Source organism: Scylla paramamosain, chromosome 4, assembly GCF_035594125.1.
Source record: "Scylla paramamosain isolate STU-SP2022 chromosome 4, ASM3559412v1, whole genome shotgun sequence".
Classification (NCBI taxonomy): Eukaryota; Metazoa; Arthropoda; class Malacostraca; order Decapoda; family Portunidae; genus Scylla; species Scylla paramamosain.
The window spans coordinates 1,205,001-1,230,503 of record NC_087154.1 but is presented as its reverse complement, the minus strand read 5'-3'; the positions used below and the strand labels follow the sequence as shown (position 1 = coordinate 1,230,503).

The 25,503-nt window shown below is 39.2% G+C and overlaps 1 protein-coding gene across 6 annotated transcripts in view; it reads right to left on the bottom strand.

Annotated features, from left to right (window-relative positions):
• LOC135098040 (apolipoprotein D-like) overlaps positions 1–25,503 on the bottom strand; it is a 78,130-nt gene that overhangs the window by 4,247 nt on the left and 48,380 nt on the right. Inside the window, exon 1 of one of the 6 annotated variants that reach the window (XM_064000253.1) lies at positions 1,241–1,305. The exons of the other annotated variants lie outside the window; for them this stretch is intronic. The gene's annotated coding sequence lies outside the window, so the exon portion shown is untranslated. Of the gene's footprint in view, positions 1–1,240; positions 1,306–25,503 lie in introns of those variants that run through there. 6 annotated transcript variants of the gene reach the window in all.

The following is a 25,503-nucleotide window of genomic DNA, read 5'->3' as shown; positions in this document are numbered from 1 at the left end:
ATGTCGGTGAGCAAAGGATTTTTTTTTTTTTTTTTCCCGAGAGGAGGCTTGCAACGCCACGGTAACGGTCGTATTCGGGAAAAGTGTTGCATATTACCTTGTTCGTGATGTGAATAAGGACCATATTAAGGGATAACGGGAAAGTGATTAGGAGTATGCATGGTTAGGCGTTCATATGTTCATGTGGTTTGTACTGCGGAGGAGAGCGGAGCGTGTTATAAAACCTCTTACTTCCCATGCGAGACGTGCGGGTGACATGTGGGACGCCAGACACTGAGCGGAATAGTCCAGAGTGAAGAAACGGATGTCCGCTTGGGTGAGTGGAATGAATGGACCAGAGTTCTTGAGTGGAGGTATGAGTTATTTAAGTGTTGTGCACAAACCGTCTCGTTATTGACATCCTCACTCACGCAACGGACTGCGTAGTGAACTTGATTATGGGTATGTCATAGTGTCAATTTTGTTATGTGCTAATTTAAGCTCGTGTCGTATGTTAATTATAATAAGGTAGCAGAATGTTTGCCCTTACCCATACCCACTCGTAAGTTAATCAACTATAACTCCGCTACTGTAAAGGTAATCTGCGACTTTGAACATGACAAGCGTTTCACATCCTATAAGCAAGAGTAAATTCTTGAAGTAGTAGAATACGTGGACATCTTGCAAGAAGGTAACTAGGTGTAGCGTGATCAAAGTAAGGATGAACAACAAGTGAAAGCAAAATTTCATAACTCCAAACTTTGACGCAACGAACCACAGCAGTCATACAGTGCGAAATGGTAATTGTTAGGTAACCACACCCAAGTGACTTACGATAGGAAGTAATACTTTACACAACAGAAGCGTACCTAAAACATAACTAAGGAACTGCGTCAGTTTTTAATTTCGTATAAGAATAATCTCTCTCTCTCTCTCTCTCTCTCTCTATCAGGCACAAGCTACTTCGTTCACATCCATGCTGCAAGACACACAAACACACACACACACACACAAAGGAGGTGGGGGGAGAAAAAGCTTGATAAATGTGCGACTGGAAACGCCTTTTGTGAACAGTCTTCGCTTTTGCCGAGAGACAAACGCCGCGACAGAATCGCCTTGAGTGAACAGAGCTTAATTTCCATGGGTTTATGAATCAGAAAATAAATTAATAAATAATTATGGAAATATTATCCCTCTTTTCTCTAATTATGAACGCATCCCCACACTCGCAGTCTCCAGGACACACTCGTACTGTACTCACCGTCGACAGTCGAAGCCGTTCTGAGAAAGTGTAATGTTGCCGAGTTCCCTTTATAGAGACGCTTGTGTAACATCGTGGTTGTCGGTGACCACAACATTCATGCATGCTTCCGTATTTTTCTCTTTACCTAAGTTTACAAGATGGCAGATAGGGGTGATAGGTTGACATAAAATACCTTATTTTTAAACACAGGTTACCAAGTGCAGGCCGACTGGCTTTCTGCAACTTCCTTCATGTTCTTTGATTCTTAGGTAACTATTGAATGTACACACACACACACACACACACACACACACAAAAGCTCCTCTACACGGAAGCAGTCTGTCCTTTCTTCCCCGTCCCCCGCAAACATACCTACATAGTGGTATGTAATCACGGTATCGTATGTAGAATAGGTTAATGGAGAGAGAGAGAGAGAGAGAGAGAGAGAGAGAGAGAGAGAGAGAGAGAGAGAGAGAGAGAGAGAGAGAGAGAGAGAGTATTTTTCTCCGGAAGAGAGTGGAACGTCACGGTAACGGAAGGGCACACATGTTGCTGTGGTCGGTCGAACGTGGAATTTCCTGTACCGTGACCTTGACGCTGAGCAAAAAGGAGAGTTGAGGATTAAAGTACTTTCCTAGAGGCAATTTTTCCTGAGAAAGAAACATTACCACACGCACGACGAAACAATGTCTGCCACTTAGCTATAACATTTCTATAGGATGGATAAACTACAGTGACGAAACAAGGAAGGGTAATTAAGAGCTCAGTGAAAGCTGAGGATGTACAGCAAGAACTGCTTCGTCATCATGACAGTCTCCTGTGTCTGCCAGTCTGCACCTGGCATCCCTTCAACATTATGCAACACATGTGGTGAGAAAAAAATCCACCCACTGCCGTAACACAATGCCGATTAAGACATTTTTTTTTCACACTAAAACAGCAACACACAAAACACAGCAACAAGAAAAGAAGAGGGAAAAGGCAAATCAGAAAAAAAAGTCACACGTTTTTTCCTCACACACACACACACACACACACACACACACACACACACACACACACACACACACACACACACACACACACACACACAGACATTTATCATCTGTGAACAATAAGATTTGTGCAACGATTGATTTAAATCAGCCGAAAAAACATTCAAGATTCAGGACAGTATACTGAACAACATGTATCACGCTCACTGCCTATGACAGCAAAATATACTAAAGCACTAGACACGGCGTTGAAATACTTCGGGAAATGGTTTTCCCTGAGTAGAAATCCCAGCATTTATAAAGTAATTCAGGAAACAAGAATAAAGAGAATACAAGTGAAGATTCTGGAAGTTATCTGTAAGGAAGAAACGGCAATCATTTGCATGAAACAAGCTTTAAAAAAAGAAAAAAAAATCACAAAAGGTGACACAAGTGTTCACCGAAGTATTGAATTTATTTAAGAAATGGTGGTGATGATGATAATGATGATAATAATAATAATACTATCATTATCATTATGTAACATTATTAACACCACCACCACCACCACCACCACCGACAACGACAACGACAACAATAATAATAATAATAATAATGAATAATAATTGTAATAATAATAATAAGAAGAAAAGAAAAAAAAGAAGGAACCAATGAAAAATGGTTATGGTGACTTAAAAATGTAGGATTTCTTCCAAAGTTTATGCTAGAAAAAAAAAATAGAATGTCGATTTAATTTCCCACGAAGCTAGTTTTGTTAAGCAATTTTTCTCCAATAACTGTTTCTTATAACTATCTTATTTGCATACAACAAAGCTCAATTATAGAAGAAGCCATATGTACGGAAATATACCCATAAGATCTATTTGAGTGCTCATATACGAGTGTGTGTGTGTGCGTATATATATATATATATATATATATATATATATATATATATATATATATATATATATATATATATATATATATATATATATATATATATATATATATATATATATATATATATATATATATATATATATATATATATATATATATATATATATATATATATATATATATACACACACACACACACACACACACGAGGGGCGGTCAGAAAGTTCTGCAGTTCGCTATGTTAGTTAACGCAGCCAGTCGTGTCCCGTTGAGTCTGGTTAGGACAGGTTTTGACGTGTTCACAAACAGTGCCACTCCTCTCCCTCGCTCCCTCCTCAGTCTTTAGGGAGCGACCAGTGGATGCGGTTGGCAGGAGTTGGCAACAATGGACAAGATCGTGCCGTGCAGTGATCAAGTTCTTGACAAAAGAGGGGAAGAACGCGAAGATCAACGACAGGCTGGTTGCGGTGTACAATGACACTGCCCCTTTCGTATGCCACAGTCACCCGCTGGTTCAAGGAATTTCGTTATGGCCGTGAATCCCTTGAAGATGATCCCCGTGTGGGACACCCCTCTGAGGCGACCTCTGAAGACACTGTTGATCGTGTGGAGGCAATGATCATGGAGAATCGCCGAGTGAAGGTGAAGGAAACTTTGTTGGGGATTGGAACTTGTCATGGAAGCGTTTGCACCATTATTCATCAAATTTTCACCTTCCTGTGACTTGAATTCCTTCAAGAGGGAGGTTTCAAGACACTTATTCATGAATTTTTGACCACTGCTTTGACCTTTTTATGGGACTGGCATTTCAGTGGGCATTTTTTTTATTGGAATTTTGTTGCCCTTGGCCAGTGTCCTTCTTACGTAAAAAAAAAAAAAAAAAAATCACCGGGGCATGAGCAAAGTTTCTGCTCGTTGGGTGCCTTCAGCGCCGCACTAGTTCGGAGGAACTGCAAACTCTGTACAGTACAGACCCAGCGGGATTTGAGTCGAGGATCGTGACAGGTAATGAAAACGTGGCTTCACCTCTGGGACCCAGAGACAAAGCTCGAGAGCATGGCCTGGAAACACAAGGGATCCCTGACACCACTCAAATTTCGGACTCGACCATCGGCTGGCAAGATCATGGCCGCCATATTCTGGGAAGCCAAGGGAGTGCAGCTAGTGGTCTTCCTGCCGCGCGGATCTACGATCACAGGGGAGTACTACGCCTGCGTGAGTACTAGGTCGCTTGAAGGACTCTGTCCGTCAGAAGAGGCGGGGCAAGTTGACCCGTGTTGTTGTCGTCCTCCTCCACGACAACGCTCCGTTCCATAAGGCCCGCCGTGCCTAGGCTGCTCTGAGGGACTGCGGCTTCGAGCAGCTCAATCATCCACCCTGTAGTCCGGACCTGGCCCCAGTGACTACTTTCTGTTCCGCCAGCTCAAGTCCTCGTTTCGGGGGCGGTGGTTCTACGATGATGATGAGGTCAAGGAGGGTGTGACGATGTGGTTGGAGGGGCAGTTGGAATCCTTTTGGCTGGCAGGAATCCAGAGCCTTCGTGACAAGTCGTTTAAATGTATTCAGGTCAAGGGTAATTACAGTGAAAAATTATCTGGTTATCATTTTCATTCCCCTGAAATAAATACCTAAATTACAGAACTTTTTGACTTCCCCTCGTGTGTGTGTGTGTGTGTTTATGTGTGTGTAATACATATATACATATATATATATATATATATATATATATATATATATATATATATATATATATATATATATATATATATATATATATTCTTCCAAGAATTTATGTAACGTCACACAGAAGACAAGTTCTCTTTGATGGAGGGCAGTGATTTTATCCTAGACTCTACAGAATTTCCAGGTGTATTTATAGCAAGAAATCACGTACCACATTGGGCCTTGTATAAAATATCCCTATGTGATAAGAGGACGTAATCAGATAACTAATCCTCTTCCTGTACGTGATATAAATAAAAATGCTTGGATTTTGCAATGTTTTGGCTGGATATAAACTATGAAACTAGGAAAAAAAAATAATGTGAAAACATGTTGATAGTTGGGAGAAATGTGCCAAACTGGCAATCATAAAAAAAAAGTTTAGATGTCTTAGAAAGAGAGAATTAATTGAATATATTTGTTTATTCTCTCTCTCCGAAAGTAAGGGGACGTATGGAATCACTCTTTCAATGATTTGAAGTGATGAGTACGCTGGCAAAGTGTGTTTATTGCTGATCAAGAGTCAGCACTGCTACTTGATAAAAAAAAAAAAAAAAAAATATGAAAGCTTCACTAGGAAGCACACACAACCAATGAGTCCTTCTATCTATCATATGTTTTTATGAGTTAGAAAACATTTCTGAGAAGAATGTTCAACAAAAAATTTGCACCTCAATGCAGGGAAAAAAAAAAAGTCCCTCCTCTGCGAGGGACAAAATTATCATTATTTTGTATTATTCCCAAACCTACTTTCTGGACATGGCGTTTTTTTTATTTATTTAATTATTAATTTTAATTTTTTTTTATTTTGAAAGCCTATTAGGAAGAGGAGAGAAAGTCTTATATTTCATATACACACTATTTTGTTGCATATTCTTACATCATTTTAGATCATTATGGCTAAATAGGGAAAGATACCGTCACTCATTTCATTGATAAGATAATTTTACCTAATGAAAATCTAAAATCAACTATATCTAGTTATTCCATCCTATGTCACATTTAAATGAGGAAAGGTTTCAGAGTAAAGTCTATTGTTTGTGAGTTTTGTAATTCACCATTCAAATTAAGCAAATATAAAAAAAAATTTTCTAAATGACAAGTGATGGCGGTAACGGGATTAATAGCAACAACAACAACGACGACGACGATGACGAAGATGACGAAGACGGCGACAGCTATATGTCCTATACAACAGCTGTCGTTAAAATATACAACAGCTGTCGTTAAAATATAAATGTCAGCCCAAGAAGAATGGTATGAAAGAAAATTGTTGTTTTCAGGGGCAACTATTGTATTTTTGGTGACTGTACGTTCTCTGTAGACAACTAGTATGGGGAGGGGTATCTAATGTAGATCATCTCAGCATTGGTGTCAACAATATCCATTAAAGTAAACTGTCAAAAGGATTACCGTTCCTGTTCTAGCATTATGCAGGAAAAAAAATATGAAAAAGAATTTTAGTACTGATACTATTGTTGCTGTTACTAACTCTGCTAATGATATTCTTAAGTTTTGAGGAATGAAGAAGATCTGGTGTTATATGTAGTTTTTGTATTAATCATCCAAGGTAACATTTCCACATGTGTGCAAGTAGTACAAACAGAAATATCCAAACTCCTATATAAAAGTAGCAATGTGGTCTGCCCACAGTCTTTTCACTCTACAGTCTTTCCATTTCTAACTATACACCTTCCTCTGTCCAAACTCTTCTTCATTCACCTTCTTTCTCTAATTAAAGTAAAAGTAAAAAAAAGTAATCCAAGGTAACAGTTTCAAGCAAACTTCAACCTTCTTGAAAGAAGAGTAAAATAAAATATGCACTTTAATAATAATAATAATAACTTTGTAGTGAAAGTGTCACTGAACAAGTGTACTATGTACTGCAGACACTACTCGGAAAGTGACATTTTGCACCTCGTCTGAAAGTACTTGTAAGTCACGAGAGCCAATTGTTTTGATAAAAATAAAAATAAATAAATTGATTAATGAAATAAGTAAATAAAATAAAAATAAATAAATAAAATAATAAATAAATAAATAAAAAAAAATAAATAAATAAAAATAAAATAAATATAATAAATAAATAAACAAAATAAAATATAAACAAATAAAAATAAAAGTATCACGTGATTTCCGTATCGACTTACGTAAATTTATTTAATCTAAAACAAACATTTGAAAATCTCAGACGTAGTTCCAAGATGGCTTGTGAAGTGCAAACACTCTTCGAACCAGTACTATACGTAGTGCTCAAATGTTTGTTTCAGATTAGATAAACACATACAAAACGATGAGGGAATACATACACATACTTCTGTTATTCTTTTTTCCTATATTATTTCACCTTGATGGCTCCACTGCCAATTCTTCTCTCTACAACTGAACTCCCCGTTGAGACCTTTGCTTAAAGCTCCACACTGGACGATTCTGTATTTATCTTCCCTCTTCCACTACTAACCGATTATTTCATATTTGACATTAAGATTATTCCCAATGGTGTTCGATATGCCTTTCCTGGCCTTAATCCTCGGAGGCTCTTGGACATGACATGGTACAGTACTCGTACATCCTATCGTTCTCAGAAACACTTCATCTGTAATCCCACCTTGTCTAGTCAAACTCTTCTGCTTGTGCCTGTCAATATTTACTTTCCCTTCATGCTGGAAGTATGTTTATATTCAAGTTGTTCCTATGAACGGCCACTTCCCTAAAACTATTGTCTATGGCTTTGATCTCCCAACTATATAAAGCAGTGATGCTCATCCTTTTTTGGGTGAGAGGGCCACATCAGATGGTCAAATTGTGATGGACTTCATATTGAAACGTATATACATGTTTATGTCAAGGTCCAAACATATGAGGGGAGCACAACGACGTTCATCCTCTGTGACCACAAGACACCAGCTATGATCGTCAACAACCGAATCACACCAGCAAAGTAAAACTCGCCAGCCAGTGTAATGCCACCCCTCCCCTCCGGTTCCCCCCCTCCTCCCTCCTCCTCACCGGTCCGATCAGAGCTCTAATGAGACGAGGCAAAGATCTTCACGGTGAAGAAGAAAAAAGAAGAGGAAGAGAGAAGAGGTGAAGCACGCACACACAATAGAAAAAAAAGAAAACATTTTTGATTGGTAATGGTTCTCGCCTTCATCGTCATGGCCAGAGGGTAGGGAGAGGTTAATTATCACACAGTACCTACAGTGTGGCTTTATTAGGAGGAACGAAAAATATAAAAAATAGCAAAAATAATTAAATGAATAATACTGATGGGATTTTTTTTTTGGGTTGACTGACCCACTATGACACTATCGAGTGGTTAATCTAGAAAAAAAAAATAAGGCACTTGAAATTCTGGTATGGCATATACACTTATACTCCGTTACTTAACACTACGAATACACAAGAAAATAATTACTTTTATAACTCCTCAAGAGTACCATTGATTCTGGGCACCGTTATATCCCTAAATAGCGTCACAGCCTTCACCCATCACTTCTCTACGGCAATAATATTGCTCACAACACATTCACAGTAGACTATATTTGACTAAAGAAACATTACATGGCTAACACTTTCCCAAGACTCTGTGGCCTGTTTCCACGTGGGACCAACACCGGCTATTTTATCTGTTGCCAGAGGGAAGGGAGACGCCATTCTGTGTCAACATGTACAGTCACTATATCTTCACTAGAGGCATGAATAATAAACATGAACACAGTAATATTCACTTCTAAATAAAAGAAAAATTAAATATTTCAGAGCTACGAGACCCACCCGTTGCCAGAGGGAAGGGAGACGCCATTCTGTGCTCTCCCCCTCAACACCCCCAGGCCTCTGAAGTTATTGGAACCTTAGCTAGTTCTCTCTCTCTCTTCTTTCACAAATAATTTTACTAAACCGTGAGTTTAAATAAAAATGCAGGAATAATTGGCTAGCAAGGTGAGCATATAGGCTGGACATTAGTTGAAGTTAATAATTGAATTCTAAATTACTAACATATTTTATAAGCTAGGGAATGACACCTTATGAGTTACTGGTAGACTGACGCAACATGATGTAATCCTATTATTCGTATTACCACTGATTAGAGAAAACCACAGTTGAAATAAGTAAAGACTATTTATAACAAATGTTTCAAGACTTTTAAATCACTCCCACGAATACACGCCTTATAAATATACTTTTTCATATAATCACTAAACCTTTAATTACCGCTATTATCCTCCTCTTCACCGCAAGCTACTAAAGAAAACAATTATTGGGGAGACTCAAAGAAACACAGAAATAATAAAAAGGAGCGTTACACCAGCACTGATGCCTCTATGGATGCACCACACTCAGGCCATTTTACCAGATGTGCAATAGCCTACTCATCCTTATCATATGTAACTATAATATAAAGTTTTATATTTTAATGATAGGCAGTAATATCAGTTATAATGTATATTGCTGCATATCATTAACATCAAATGTGAACATATGATATTACAATGTTGTAGTACAGTGATCGTTACTTGTCGAGGATCGGATTAAACCGCATGCGGTCGTGAGATGTTTATAATTATTAATCATTATTATTATTATTATTATTATTATTATTGCTATTATTATTATTATTATTATTATTATTATTATTATTATTATTATTATCATTATTACTTTTTATTTGTGAAATACTAAATTATGCATTACAAATTAATGGAATGATGTAATTACTTATATGTTATTTTACGATTCTTGAGATAAAGTGGGAAACGCTGATAACAAAACTAAGCAGAAGACAGAACTGCACGCATACACATTACAATCAGCGACTGAGGCGGCACTTCTCTAACGTTCCGAGATTCTGTGAAGACTTTTCTCCATCACTGTTACATCACGAAAGTTTGCGTAAATCTAACAACTATGACTGGCACAAAGACACACACACACACACACACACACACACACACACACACACACACACACACACACACATGTGCGGGAACCCTCAGATCATCATAGTCATCTCCATCCTGTTTTTAGTGTTCATCAATGATGTCCTCAACGACACCAATCTCCACCGGAAGTACGGTGACGACTCCACCCTCGCAGCATCCATCAACAACTCCAACCCAAACTACCAGCAACTACAGCGCATCCTTGACAACTTGATTACCTGGACAGCCTGCAACTACGTCACTCTATACACCAAGACGGCGGTGATGCACTTTGACCTCGCCTCACCCCAACAGCGTCCCCGGATATGACAAGCTGGGCAAAGCGAACTCATTCTTTCTGAGGTTGGCGATGAGATTAGCTTGGGACAGCCTTTCCAACAGAACTCTCAGACTTCTCACGTGCTCCTCAAAACTCCTAAAGGAGATTAGGATATGTTGGATGGCATGGTTCTGGTTAGGTGTATTTGACATAACGTCTGGGAACTCGCGCAGTAGCTCTATCAACTCATCCTGTTGCCTCACTTCCAGGTGGAAAAGTCTTTTCTTCATATTCCAAAGAGCTTCAGATCTGGTAAGTCGCCTGTCAACCTGAGTGAGAGAAAATTCATCCTTATGAAGTATGGCCTCGTCAGACATCTGATCATCAACTGCGGTGTTTGCCACTTCTGCCAGCTCTCATATTTCTTTAGGAGGTTCATTTGTACCAGTTTAGTCTCCTTTCTTATGCAGAGGGTGGACAGCATATAATTAACTGTCCCCCAATCTTTTTACGACCACAAAAGGCCCGTGGTATTTTGCACGTATGGGTTTACACCTGATAGGATTAAACATTAATACAATTCTCTTTACTATTTTTCTATCAAAGTTTCTTTTCATCTTACTGGGGCTGCCTCTAGGTTCTGTTCCGCAAACCGCCGTATACTAGCCATTCTTTTCTTTAACTTTAGAATGTAATCAGCAAGCTTTTCTGGCTCTGTTTCCTCGACCCAACTCTCCTGTATCTATCTCAGATTCTCCCTTTGCTTCGTTCTAAACATGAGCTTGAATGCTAAAAAAAAAAAAAAGACCCTCCTGCCTTGCAACACAAATCGCATATAAAGTAACCTGAGTACCCTCATTCAAATATCTGCCATTTTTCAGACGAAATCTGATTAAAACACTTTTATGGATCTTATGCAACCTCTTGAGACGTCCCTGACTCTGTGGGTGGTAAGCAGAAGTATTAACATGCCTTACTCCGCCTGTTTGTCTGAACCTCCTTCGGCACACCAAACTGGCTGAAGATATTCAACCTCTGTGATTTACGACTAGACAAAGGTCCAACATCTGAGTATCTAGTTGAATTGGACATAGTAAATGAATACTCCTTTCCCGCCTTGGTGTGCGGTAAGGGACCTATATTATCAATCATCAATCTACTGCTGGGATAGAATGCAATGACACTGGCTTAGGAGTAATATTACTGGTCATTTGACATGTTCCGCACTCTTACAAAATCTCCGAATATGACTCAACCTGTCTTCCTTGCTCCTAAGTAAGCGAACACGTCTTCATGTGCCATCAGTATGACCTTTGTCCGGTAGTTCTGTGGGACGACCGGTTGGTGAATGCTTTCATAATACTACTTCACCGATGCGTCCAATCTCCATTTTCTTTTGAGTAAGCTTCTCTACATATGTAAGGAAGAGGGTTCGTGGTTTGTCTTTGCCTCACTGAGTGCACTCAGCTCCGGATTCCCTAGCTGTGCCTCAGTCACCTTCTGCCGTTCAGCAGGCGGAACACCTTCCAACACGCCCGTGGATTGCTCATTGACCACGTTCTCGGTAGCTGCTCTCGAGACCTTAGCATAAAAATGTACTTCCCTCCCCTGATTTGCCTCTGTCTTATCACTTATCTCGCCATTCTCCAAGTCCTCTACTTTCTCACCACTTTCCTCCCGTCCTTCGTTCTTCCGTTCTCACGGCCCTCTCTGGCATCTGTCTGGAGCGCTGGAATATGTGGGAAGCTCAGAAAAGAACATGTACACTCTCCATAGTATTAACATCTACCTCAGACACACGTCATGGAGCGTGTGACTACTGACACCCACTCCTTTATTCTCCTCTCCGTCGGTGCGTGTCTCCACTCTAGGCAACGAGCGGAAAACAGTGTCTTCTCTTTTTCCTTCAGTGGGGTCCCACCTCCCTCGTCATTGCGTAACAAGACATCAATCTCTCAGGATCACATGTCTTTAGTTAATGTCACTACAACTCTGTGACTGCCATCTCCTATCTACAAGACCACTTCCACCACTGGCGTCTGCACTCTTCCGCCGACTTCCTTCACCAACATCACTCTGGTGCACTTCCCTCTCCATGAGAGCATTGCATCCGCTTTCGCTAATGTATATGTGTTTGGCTCCAGCAGTATCCCGCAACACCCAAAGAATCTTTGTTTATCCATCTAAAGCGGAAATGTTGCCTAGGAGCGTGTCCTGCTTCTACATACGTACTCTCTCTCTCTCTCTCTCTCTCTCTCTCTCTCTCTCTCTCTCTCTCTCTCTCTCTCTCTCTCTCTCTCTCTCATATATATATATATATATATATATATATATATATATATATATATATATATATATATATATATATATATATATATATATATATATATATATATATATATATATATATATATATATATATATATATATATATATATATATATATATATATATATATATATATATATATATACATACGCGCTTCCGCCGTGATCTAGCTGCTTATCGCCTCAGCGAACATCACCTTGTCTTGGTCTCACCAATTCTCTGTGCTTCTCTGTGCTGTACTACCTTTCTTGCAGACTAAGTAGTAGTTATCCCACTGCCCCCATGAAAAACAGAGCCCACGTCTTGTCTCCCTTACAACTCGACTTACGGTGCATATGTTGAGAGGCAGTCGTCAGACAAAATCCCCCTCCTCCCTCCTCCCTTGGCTGGACCAGTAGAGCTCGCCGCTTCACTTACTGAACCAACGCGCCTTATAAGAAATGCTTTATAAAGATAACTTCTTTTGTATCTTTTAGACTAGACACATTCGAAGCTAGTCACCATTTATTTAATTTTTTTGGTAAGGGTAAGGGTAAATTCAGGGTAATCGTGCGCCGGTAGCCTAGCATCTCTAAATCTGGTCCTGTAATATTATGGAGTGATTTTGTAAGTTTTCCAATCTCTCTCTTCATAACTACGTAGTCTGTTATTTTCCACATCCAGCGCAAGTGCCACCGATTGCACCTTACCCGTGAGACTACGTGTAGTCTTCACCAGTAGTGGCCACTTCTACCACACTGTTGCTGTCGTGACCTCTTCAGACGGACTAAAGAATTCCTCCAGTTCCTCATTGAATCGCCTTATCAAAGCCCTGGGCTTCTTACACAAATACGTTGTTTTTTTTCTGTCCTGCCGCCACCTTTTCCTTTCTGTGTCGCTGAATCTCCTTTTCTTTACGTAGTGAAACCCTTCTCTCTGCCTTTTCCACGCGTAAAGCTGCCTCTCTTTCTCTCTCTGCTTCTTCCTTATATGGAATTGAAACTCCATTCGCATCTCGCTCTCACTCATCTCCCCTTAAGAGTTGTTTGCTGGCATCAGCGAAGTAGCTTCACCCTGTCCCTCCAGATCTATCTTTATCTGCTCTTCCTCTTTCAGGTTGTAATCAGTTTGTGTTCGTTGCCTAGTGCTTATTGTTTATTTAACACTTCACATTACTAAAGCCTCCGAGCGGTACAAGGCAATGTACTGTCTTTTGGTACCCAGTAATTAGGAAAACCTCTGATACAGTTAATATACATATATTTACAGTTTACATGCAATATCACTTAAACACTGAGCCAACTGAGAATTGAATCTCAGCACAACGGACATAATCTGTCATTGTTCTTGTCACCAAAATAAAGCAAATGTTAATACATTGTCGCTTGCATATACACGCAAGGTACCTACGTGTAGGGAATACTCAGGTAGTAGTCTATTGTGCAATTGTTGACACACGGCACGCCGCGCAACACACCCACTCAGCTGGCGTGACCAGAGCCCTCTCTCGAACACTGCTGCCCGGCGTTGCGGCGTTCCTCGAGGTGCGGCGCTTGTGACATCACATGACACGGTGTGACAACGTAGGTGATAGATTTCACAAGATCATATTTCACGTATGAATTATTCAGCCTGGCTATCCCCTATTCATGTAATTTAACATTTACAATTATTAGTGATTATTGTACAATTGAATGTAACAAATATTCCTGTTTTAATATTTTGCGAATAAACTAGGCGGGGAAATAGTAATTGGACACTACTTCCAGCAGGCGTCAGAATAGTAAATTTCCACTTCTGCTTCTAGAGGGTTCTGATCTACAGTTGTAATGGTTCCCTACCCTATATGCTAACAAGGTCTTCCAGCACCGCCTTGCGTAGTTCTTGCTTGGTAGCACCAGACCTGACTTCAGCACAACAATGGCTATCTATTGGGGCCCATGTTGCTTTGCTAAAGTTCTCCTCTCTCTTTGAGGCCTCCTCAGGAGATGCGGCAAACGAAAACACGCTAAACTCACCCATAATACGAAAATAGCGCTCATTTTAAGCACTTCACTCATAACGCCGCTCGTCGTTCAGAGAGCTAGCGCACTCAGCACCCATGTGGCCTCTACCCTCACAAAACTTTGCAGCCGTCCTCAATTAATCCTCAACATCACCTGCTTACGTACTATAAGTAACTACTATATTTCACACATTTCTACTACATTTTCACACACACACTCACACACACACACACACACACTAAACACAAAACACAAAACACAAAACACACACACACACACACACACACACACACACACACACACACACACACACACACACACAAAGCTTTGATTTCCAAACTATCCTTCTACGGCCTCTATCCTTCTCTCTGTAAGTTCAACTCAAGTTTCCTCCTGGACCGTTCTATTGCTGCTGTGGTAGACGGTCACTTTTTCTCCCAAGTCTAACAACAGTGTTGTTCCTCAAGGTTCTGTCGTGTCACCTACTCTCTTCCTATTATTCATCGATGATCTAAACCAAACTTTTTTGTCCTATCCACTCTTACGCTGATGATACCAGCCTGCACTTTTCCACGTCTTTTCGTAGACACCCACCCCTTCAGAAAGTAAACAGCTCACGCAGGGTAGCCACAGAACAGCTGACTTCTGATTTCTCTGTAATTTCTGATAGGGGCAGAGCAAACTTAGTAATGTTTAATGCCTCAAAAAGTCAATTTCTCCATCTATCAGCTCGACACAACCTTCCAGATAACTATCCACTCTTCAATGACACTCATCTGTTCCTCTTGTCTAGAATGAACATCCTCGGTGTGTCCTTTACTAATCTAAACTGGAAACTTCACATCTCACCTCTACCTAAAACAGCTTTTAGGAAGTTAGGCGTTCTGAATCGTTTTCGCCAATTTCTCTCATTCCCAGCTGCTAACTCTGTAAATAGGCCTTATCCGTCCTTGTATGGAATGGACTTCACATGTTTGGGGGGTTCACTCATACCGCTATTTTTAGGCAGGGTGGAATCAAAAGTTTTGTCTTATCAATTCCTCTCCTCTAACTGAATGTCTTCAGTCTCTTTCTCATCGCCGCCATGTTGCATCTCTTGCAGTCTTCTTCCGCTATTTTCACGCTAACTGCTCTTCTAATCTTGGGAATTGTATGCCTCCCCTCGTCTCTCGGCCTCGCTGCAAAGCACTTTTTTCCTTTTCTCATCCCTATTCTGTCCACCTCTCTAATGCAAGAGTTAACCAGCATTTTCAATCATGCATCCCTTTCTCTGGTATCATCATAACTAAGGAGATAGTGGAACAGGAGATAGATAAGATAAAAAAGTTCAAGACAACAGGACCAAATGAAATATATCCCAGAGTACTTAAGGAATGCAAAGAAGTTACTAGTGAGCCGTTAGTTTCTGTCTTTAAGAAATCACTTGAGTCAGGTGAGGTACCAGTAATGTGGAGGCAGGCTAATGTAGTACCCATCTTTAAGAAAAAGAGATAAAACTTTGGCGTTTAATTATAGACTTGTCAGCTTAGCTTCAGTTGTAGGTAAAATAATGGAGTCAATAATAGCGAAGAGCATTAGGGAGCATTTAGACAAACATAACTTGATAAATCAATCACAGCAAGGCTTCACGAAAAGGAAGTCTTGCCTCACGAACTTCTTAAGTTTTTACAGTAAAGTGTACGAGGCAGCAGATAATGGTGATAGCTATGATATCTTGTATCTGGACTTTAGTAAAGCGTTTGACAAGATATCCAATCAGAGGCTCCTGAGAAAGGTTAGAGCACACGGGATAGATGGGAGGGTGTTAGGCTGGATAAGGTCATGGCTAAGCGACAGGCGACATAGAGTTGTGATAAACGGCTCTAAATCCGAGTGGGATCATGTAATTAGTGGGGCGCCACAGGGATCAGTATTAGAGCCATCGTTGTTTTTAATATATATCAATGACTTGGATAGTGGAATTAGTAGTGATGTTAGTAAATTTGCGGATGACACAAAGATAGGTAGATTAATTAGGTCAGAATCGGATACCATCGCCTTGCAGGCAGATTTAAATAGGATGAATGAATGGACGGACAGATGACAAATGCATTTTAATATCAACAAATGCAAAGTACTTAGAGTAGGTAGAGGAAACCTACACAATAGATACACATTAAACAACGAAACTCTGGTAGGTTCAGAGTACGAAAAGGATTTAGGAGTTATAGTTAGCTCTGAACTCTGTCTAAGAATGCAATGCATAGAGGCCAGAAACAGGGCAAATATGGTATTAAGATTAATTTTCAGGAGTGTTAAAAGTAGAAGGCCGGAAGTAATATTAAAGTTATATTTAACGCTGGTCAGACTTCATCTAGACTACGCTGTGCAGTTCTGGTCCTTACATTACAGGAAGGATATAGGTCTATTAGAATCAGTACAAAGGAGGATGACTAAAAGGATACAGGGGATGAGGAGTAGTCCTTACGAGGCGAGATTGAAGGTGTTAAATTTACATTCATCAGAGAGACGTATGTTAAGAGGACACCTAACAGAAGTCTTTAAGTGGTATAAGAGTTATAACAAGGGAGATATAAGCAAAATTCTTAGGATCAGCAAACAGGACAGAACAAGAAATAACAGGTTCAAGCTTGAAAAATTTAGGTTTCAGGAAAAGATAGGAAGAAATTGGTTCTCAAATAGAGTGGTAGATGAGTGGAACGGACACGGTAATCATGCTGTTAGGGCTAAGACATTAAGGAGCTTTAAGAGAAGATTAGACGAGTTTATGGATGGGGATAATAGATGGAAATAGGTAGGTATATTTCATACAGGGACTGCCACGTGTATGCCTGGTCGCTTCTTGCAGCTTCCTTATATTTTATGTTCTCATGTTCTTATGGTAAACTCTGGAACTCCCTGCCTGCTTCTTTATTTCCATCTTGCTACGACTTGAATTCCCTCAAGAGGGAGGTTTCAAGACACTTATCCTCTTTTTTGACCATTCTGTCTGATATATATATATATATATATATATATATATATATATATATATATATATATATATATATATATATATATATATATATATATATATATATATATATATATATAAACACACACACACACACACACAGAATGGCCTACTTGTGAGAAGGGCTGCAACTCTCTCTTCCTTTCTTCTACGTCATCTTATGACTAGTTATGACTGGCTCTTTAGCACCTCGGGTATTGTTCATGGTGCATGATTCAGTCCTAGAACTCACCATTCGCTTCGCCAAACCTCTGAATTGGTGGCCTTCCCTACGTCACGTTATTACACAACAAGTTGCCAAGTGTATCTCCTGTGCGCGACATAAGCATCACTTCCTCTCATTTTTCTTCTCCCTTCTTTTTGCGAATATTTTATCTATGTTTTATTACCTTTACATCTCTCATTGTGTTTGCACATATATGTTTGTAACGTATTTTAGGTTTACCATATATATATATATATATATATATATATATATATATATATATATATATATATATATATATATATATATATATATATATATATATATCCGAAACATCACTAGTTCTTACTTAACAGGAAGGAAGGTGAGGAAAGTTTATATATATATATATATATATATATATATATATATATATATATATATATATATATATATATATATATATATATATATATATATATATATATATATATATATATATATATATAAACTTTCCTCACCTTCCTTCCTGTTAAGTAAGAACTAGTGATGTTTCGGATATTAAATATCAAAGATCCGTTGATAAGGAGGCGGAGGCGGATGTGCTATTCTCATAGACTACAGTTGCGGATAAGATTGTGGATGCGGATGCGGTTGCGGATTTAACTTCGATATCCGCGGTTCCGGTTGCGGATGCAGATAATTTCTACATATATCACAGTAACACAAAGTGCGCCGTATGTGCCACACAAAGCTCCACAGAGGAAAGAAAGAGAAGGAAAGAAATAAATAGAACATAAATAAATATAAGAGGATATATGAAGTACAAAATGTAAAATATATTTCGTGAATATAAAAGTAAGCAGAGAAGGGGATACAGGGGGCAAGGAGGAGGGAGTACAAGAGGGAGGTGGGTGGAAGGAGGAAGCACGAAAGGAGTAGGGGGCAACAAAAGGAGAGTACTAATTCTCCATGTCTTACTTCCTCCCTCTAATCCTTCACTCATTCCTCACCCTTCCTGCTTATATTTATTCTCTATTTTTTCACCGTACTCCATCCTCCTCCTTCACCCTTTCTCCATTTCCTTGCCTCAAACACACTCCTTCCTTCGTTACGTCTCACCTCCCATTCATTTATTTGTGTATATATATATATATATATATATATATATATATATATATATATATATATATATATATATATATATATATATATATATATATATATATATATATATATATATATATATATATATATATATATATATATATTTTTTTTTTTTTTCTTTTGTTTATTTGTGTACTATTTTTTTCTCCCTCTGTCGTTTACCGATTTTATCTACCTGTTCATTTCCTCTCTGTACGTTGTGAAATACGAGAGGTCTCTGTGTCGTCCTGCTAATCCGTTTTGTTATTTCCTCAGACAGACCACGTGAGCGCTATAGTCTATCGACTCTAACTTAAGCCCTTTGGCTTGGCCCGGGGAAGCCCCCATTGTTTACACATCTACTGATGTGTAAACAATGGGGGCTTTAGTTTAGTTAGAACAGTCAGGAAGTTAACGAGAAAAGCTAAGAACAATTATGAATTAAAGGTAGCCAACCAGGCGAAGACGGACCCCAAGGGATTTTATCAGGTATACAGGACGAAGAATAAGGATACTGTAGGTCCATTAAAGGCAGCAGATGGGGAGCTGGTTAGTTCTGGGGAGGAGATTAGTAAACTTCTGAATGAGTATTTTTTAAGTGTCTTCACCCAGGAAAACATGCAGGATATGCCAGATAGTGAACAGGTGTTTAGAGCAGATGAGAATGAGAAGCTGACATATTTCCATAACTAGGGAGATAGTGGAACAGGAGATAGATAGGCTAAAATAGTTCAAGACACCAGGACCAGATGAAATATATCCCAGAGTACTTAAGGAATGCAAAGAGATTATTAGTGAGCCGTTAGTTTCTGTCTTTAGGAAATCACTGGAGTCGGGTGAGGTACCAGTAATGTGGAGGCAAGCTAATGTAGTACCCATCTTTAAGAAAAGAGATAAAACTGTAGCGTCTAATTATAGACCTGTCAGCTTAACTTCAGTTGTATGTAAAATGTTAGAGTCAATAATAGCGAGGAACATTAGGGAACATTTAGACAAACATAACTTGATAAATCAGTCACAGCAAGGCTTCACGAAGGGTAAGTCTTGACTGACAAATTTGTTAAGTTTTTACAGTAAGGTGTACGAGGCAGTAGATAATGGTGATAGTTATGATATCTTATATCTGGACTTTAGTAAAGCATTTGACAAGGTACCCCATCAAAGGCTCCTGAGAAAGGTTAGAGCACACGGGATAGATGGGAAGGTGTTAGGCTGGATAGGGTCATGGCTTGGTAACAGGCGACAGAGAGTGCTAATAAACGGCTCGAAATCCGAGTGGGGTTATGTAATTAGTGGGTTGCCACAGGGATCAGTATTAGGGCCATTGTTATTTCTAATATATATCAATGAGGCAGATTTAGATAGAATGAATGAATGGACGGATAGATGGCAAATGCAATTTAATATCAATAAATGCAAAGTGCTTAGCGTAGGTAGAGGAAACCCACACAATAGGTACACATTAAGCAACCAAACTCTGGTAGGTACAGGGTACGAGAAAGATTTAGGAGTTATAGTTAACTCTGAACTCCGTCTAGGGAAACAATGCATAGAAGCCAGAAACAGGGCAAATAGGGTACTAGGATTAATTTTTAGGAGTGTTAAAAGTAGAAGGCCGGAAGTAGTAAAAGTTATACTTGGCGCTGGTCAGACCTCATCTAGACTACGCTGTGCAGTTCTGGTCCCCACATTACAGGAAAGATATAGGTCTATTAGAATCAGTACAGAGGAGAATGACTAAAATGATACAGGGGATGAGGAGTATTCCTTACGAGGCGAGATTGAAGCTGTTAAATTTACATTCTTTAGAGAGACGTAGGTTAAGAGGGGACCTGATAGAAGTCTTTAAGTGGCATAAGGGATATAACAAGGGGGATGTAGGCAAAATTCTTAGGACAAGACAACAACAACTGTACACACCAAAATATAATACTTGCATGGAAGTGAAGTCCCTTCAAGTAGCCGCGCTTTCTTTCTGGAATAGCCATCTAGTGACGTAAAAAATGTCAGATTTTTACCTTTTTTTTAAACGTTGCTTCAAGAATTATTTCCAGATATAAATTTTATTTTCAATGCCTTAAGTGTCTCAATAGTTTGACATCTTAGTTTGTAAGCTTTATTTTATTGGTATCTTTATCATAATATTCCATATTATTATTTTATCATATCCATCACTTTTGGCACTTATACTATATTCTGTTGTATTTTTATTTTTATCATTGGACTATTCTGTACCACATACTAGCATAAGACACTACTCATATGACAAACAATAAGATGTAACTTTTGTCCATCGAAGGCCGTAAAAAGATCAAAGGGGCCCAGTCAAAAATGTTCATGTCCGGCCATGAATATAAAATGAATTTGTGTAAACGATATGTATACTGATATGGCTGATGAACTATCTGAATTACAATGTAAATCTGAGAAGCAGGAAGGTGAAGAGGAAAAGAAAGTTAAAATTTTACGAATATCTTTGGCAAGTCAACAGAGAGAGAGAGAGAGAGAGAGAGAGAGAGAGAGAGAGAGAGAGAGAGAGAGAGAGAGAGAGAGAGAGAGAGAGAGAGAGAGAGAGAGAGAGAGAGAGACAGAGACAGACAGAGACAGAGACAGAGAGAGAGAGAGAGAGAGAGAAAGAGAGAGAGAGAGAGAGAGAGAGAGAGAGAGAGAGAGAGAGAGAGAGAGAGAGAGAGAGAGAGAGAGAGATTAATAAATATGGATTATTATAATACATGCACTGTATATAATTAATCATTGGAATTTAAGGAAAGTTGAATTTTAAGTATTCTGGATAACTGTACAAAAACTATTGTTTTGTCTTATTATTTTCAGTAAATCATTGCCAAGAACTACTCAAATAATAATGAAATTACTTTTCACAGCCATTCAAATAAAGCTACAGGAAAAACAATCTTGAAAAGTAATCCAATTTTCCAAGTCAACAACTTTCTTTGGTTATTGCTCAATTGTCGTTTTCGTTCTCGTCACCGCTGCAGTAGAGGCCGTCATCGTTAAAGAAAAAAACAAATCTTCAAGCTTTTCCTCCTTTGTTTCTAACACTGAACGCATCTTTCCTTCATTTTACTTTTCTTCCACGTCTTTCTTGTGCTTCTGGTCGTCATAGTTTTTTTCGTTTACTTTTTTTCGTCCTCGTATTATACGTCTTGATTGTCTTTGTCTCCGTTGTCGTTGCCGCCATTACCGTTGTAATTCGCTTTTATTGTTGTCGTCGTCTACGTGGTCTCCTTTGTTTTCGTTCTAGTCGTCGCAGAGTATTTGTAAATATTTTTTTTTTCATGTAGCTTTTCGTGCATCAAGTGTCAGGTGAGGCGCGCTGTGCCTCCTACCACCTGGATGAGGGTAAGGCGCGGGTGCGGATCCCATGACAGGCACCTTAGATGACCCGTCAAGAAGGTTTGCAGGCAGCGATCCAACAGCCATCCAAAGCTCTAGACGTCCCTAAGGCCAGCACTGGTTTTCCTTGAAACTGCTCAAGACACACCCAACTCCATGGCCCCTCTAATTCCTCTTGGTTCTCGTTCTCATCCTCGTCTTTCTTGTCGTGATTGCCCACATCCTTGTTCTCATCAGTTCCGTTATCAAAGAAACGAAATAGAAAGGAGTGCTTCCTGTCTTCCACCGCCTTCCCCCCTCTCCTCTTCATCACCTTACACCATCTCTCAGTCAGATCCCATTTTGCCTTCAAAAGATCGTCCCAGTACGGCAAGCCCCGCCGAAGTCGATGACGTGGAACTCTGGCTGTGACAGTGCCACTGAAGGTGATGTTATTGCCCTTGAGATCTTTATGCACTTCACCTAGCCGCTTGCAGTGCAGCCAACAAACTCCTGCACCTGGGCTAATGGAGTCCGGCACACACCCAGAAGGGGATGAGGGGTATTCCTTACGAAACGAGACTGAAGCGTTTAAATTTTACATTCCTGAGAGAGAGGCGTTGGTCAAGAGTGGATCTGATATAGGCCTTTATGTGGTATAGGAGATATAACAAGGATGACAATTACAAAATTCTCAGAATCAGTAATCAGGATAGAACAAGAAATTATCGTTCAAGCTTAAAAAAAAAAGTTGTGTTTAAGAAAGAGATAGGAAGGGATCGCCTCTCAAATAGAGTGGTAGGTGAATGGAATGGACTCAGTAATCAGGCTGCTAATAATAGATAATTAAGAAGTTTAAAAGAAGATTAGAGAAATTTATGAATGGTGATAAGTGGAAATAGGTCTGTATGTTTCGTACAGGTGCTGCCGCGTGTAAGCCTGATGGCATCTTGCAGCTTCCCTTATCTTTTTATGTTCTTATATTCTTACATATAAACATATGAGGAACTAACCTATGATGCCATGTAGTTACTTTACCTGGCGGATTTTTTTTTTTTTTTCAAACCGAGGAGCGCGTTACTAGTTTATCCAATAAGACGCTGCATACACATGTGTGTGTGTGTGTGTGTGTGTGTGTGTGTGTGTGTGCAGGGGTCCCGTGAGGAAAGTCACATTCTTAGAAATGAATGATGGTCACTCAGTCAGAAATATTCTAAGGTCAGATGCGTTTAGCGCCATGGTTTAGAAGTTACAGAACATTTAAATATGAACTAGCATCAGTGGCAAGTGTGGTTACTTCTGGTAGCGTCTAGCTGATCACTGTTGCCATATGACGTTCGTTTCGTTTTATCTATTATTTGCTATAACGATACATTGCGTTCTTGAATTTATCTATTTATTTATTTTTTTCTATGAAAATCTTGATTTGTAACGAAGTAAAATCCTCAAGATACCAACGTCCATTGCTGTCTTTCTTCCCTTCCTCCCTCTTCCCAATTCTTAGCGCATTCATTTTTATTTTATTTTATTTATCTATTTTTTTTATGTAGGAAGGACACCAGGCAAGGGGGACAAAATCCAAAAAAGAAGAAGAAAAAAAAAAGGCCTACTGAGATGTCGGTCCCCGAATACGGTCCAAAGCGGTAGTAAAAATTGAAGGGTAAGTGTCTTGAAACCTCCCTCTTGAAGGAATTCGTCTTGAAGGAATGTTCTGCAACTCCTAACTGTGGCATTAAAAGCGTTTGACTATAGAATATTTGACTTGGAATGACTTAGTTTTTCATCTCTGCAAATATGTGACAACACCATCTTTTACAGTGTTTTGTGCTATTTGTTTGTAATTCTTCCTACATCGCAATTACTGAGATATTCTTACGGTATTTCCGAGCACTGTAGGATTATGGATATAGACATTTTGTCTTAGAATATAACCTTCAGGTATAACGCGGATCTTTGCAATCCATTGTTAGGTATGATGAGGGTTCCTGATTCGAGTCCTGCCGGAAACTGGCTATTTTTCTGTCGTCACTGAGTCGTTCAAGGTGACCCATATGTGCCTATAGCTTCTTCGATTGTACATATATTAGGAAGGAGGGGAGAGCAGTACGAACCATTACAGGATGCCACAAAACAAAGAAATAAGTGAATAGATGAAAAATGAACAAATAAAAACAAGAACATATAAATCCTGCGTGTGCCACAACGGATGGAGGCCACTCAGTCCCTGACGCAGATAAACGTGCAGGCCAACCGTAGAAGCTTCCAGGAACAAATTTCTGCAGGCATCAATGACTGGAGATTCTATAGGCATGAATGATTAAAATGTAGCCAAACTGGTGCTTGCAAAATTAATATAATACCTTTCATCGTGCAGACCTCTCTCTCTCTCTCTCTCTCTCTCTCTCTCTCTCTCTCTCTCTCTCTCTCTCTCTCTCTCTCTCTCTCTCTCTCTCTATCTATCTCTTGAGAAAGGTTAGAGCACACGGGATAGATGAGAAGGTGTTAGGCTGGATAAGGTCATGGCTAAGCGACAGGCGACAGACAGTTGCAATAAACGGCTCTAAATCCGAGTGGGGCCATGAAATTAGTGGGGTGCCAAAGGGATCAGTATTAGAGCCATTGTTGTTTTTAATATATATCAATGACTTGGGTAGTGGAATTAGTAGTGATGTTAGTAAATTTGCGGATGACACAAAGATAGGTAGATTAATTAGGTCAAAATCGGATTCCATCGCCTTGCAGGCAGATTTAGATAGGATGAACGAATGAACGAATAGATGGCAAATGCAGTTTAATATCAACAAATGCAAAGTACTTAGCGTAGGTAGAGGAAACCCACACAGTAGGTATACAATAAACAAAACTCTGGTAGGTTCAGGGTACGAAAAAGATTTAGGAGTTATAGTTAGCTATGAACTCTGTCTAGGAAAGCAATGCATAGAGGCCAGAAACAGGGCAAATAGGGTATCAGCATTAATTTTTAGGGGTGTTAGAAGTAGAAGGCCCGAAGCAATACTAAAGTTATATTTGGCGCTGGTCAGACCTCATCTAGACTACGTTGTGCAGTTCTGGTCCCCACATTACAGGAAGGATATTAGAATCAGTAAAAAGGAGAATGACTAAAAGGATACAGGGGATGAGGAGTAGTCCTTACGAGGCGAGATTGAAACTGTTAAAGTTACGTTCTTTAGAGAGATGTAGGTTAAGAAGGGACCTAATAGAAGTCTTTAAGTGGTATAAGGGTTATAACAAGGGGGACGTAAGCAAAATTCTTAGGAACAGCAACCAGGACAGAACAATAAATAACAGGTTCAAGCTTGAAAAATTTAGGTTTAAGAAAGAGTTAGGAAGAAATTAGTTTTCAAATAGAGTAGTAGATGAGTGGAACGGACTCAGTAATTAAGTTGTTAGTGCTAAGACATTAGGAAGCTTTAAGAGAAGACTAGACGAATTTATGGATGGGGATGATAGGTGGAAACAGGTAGGTATAT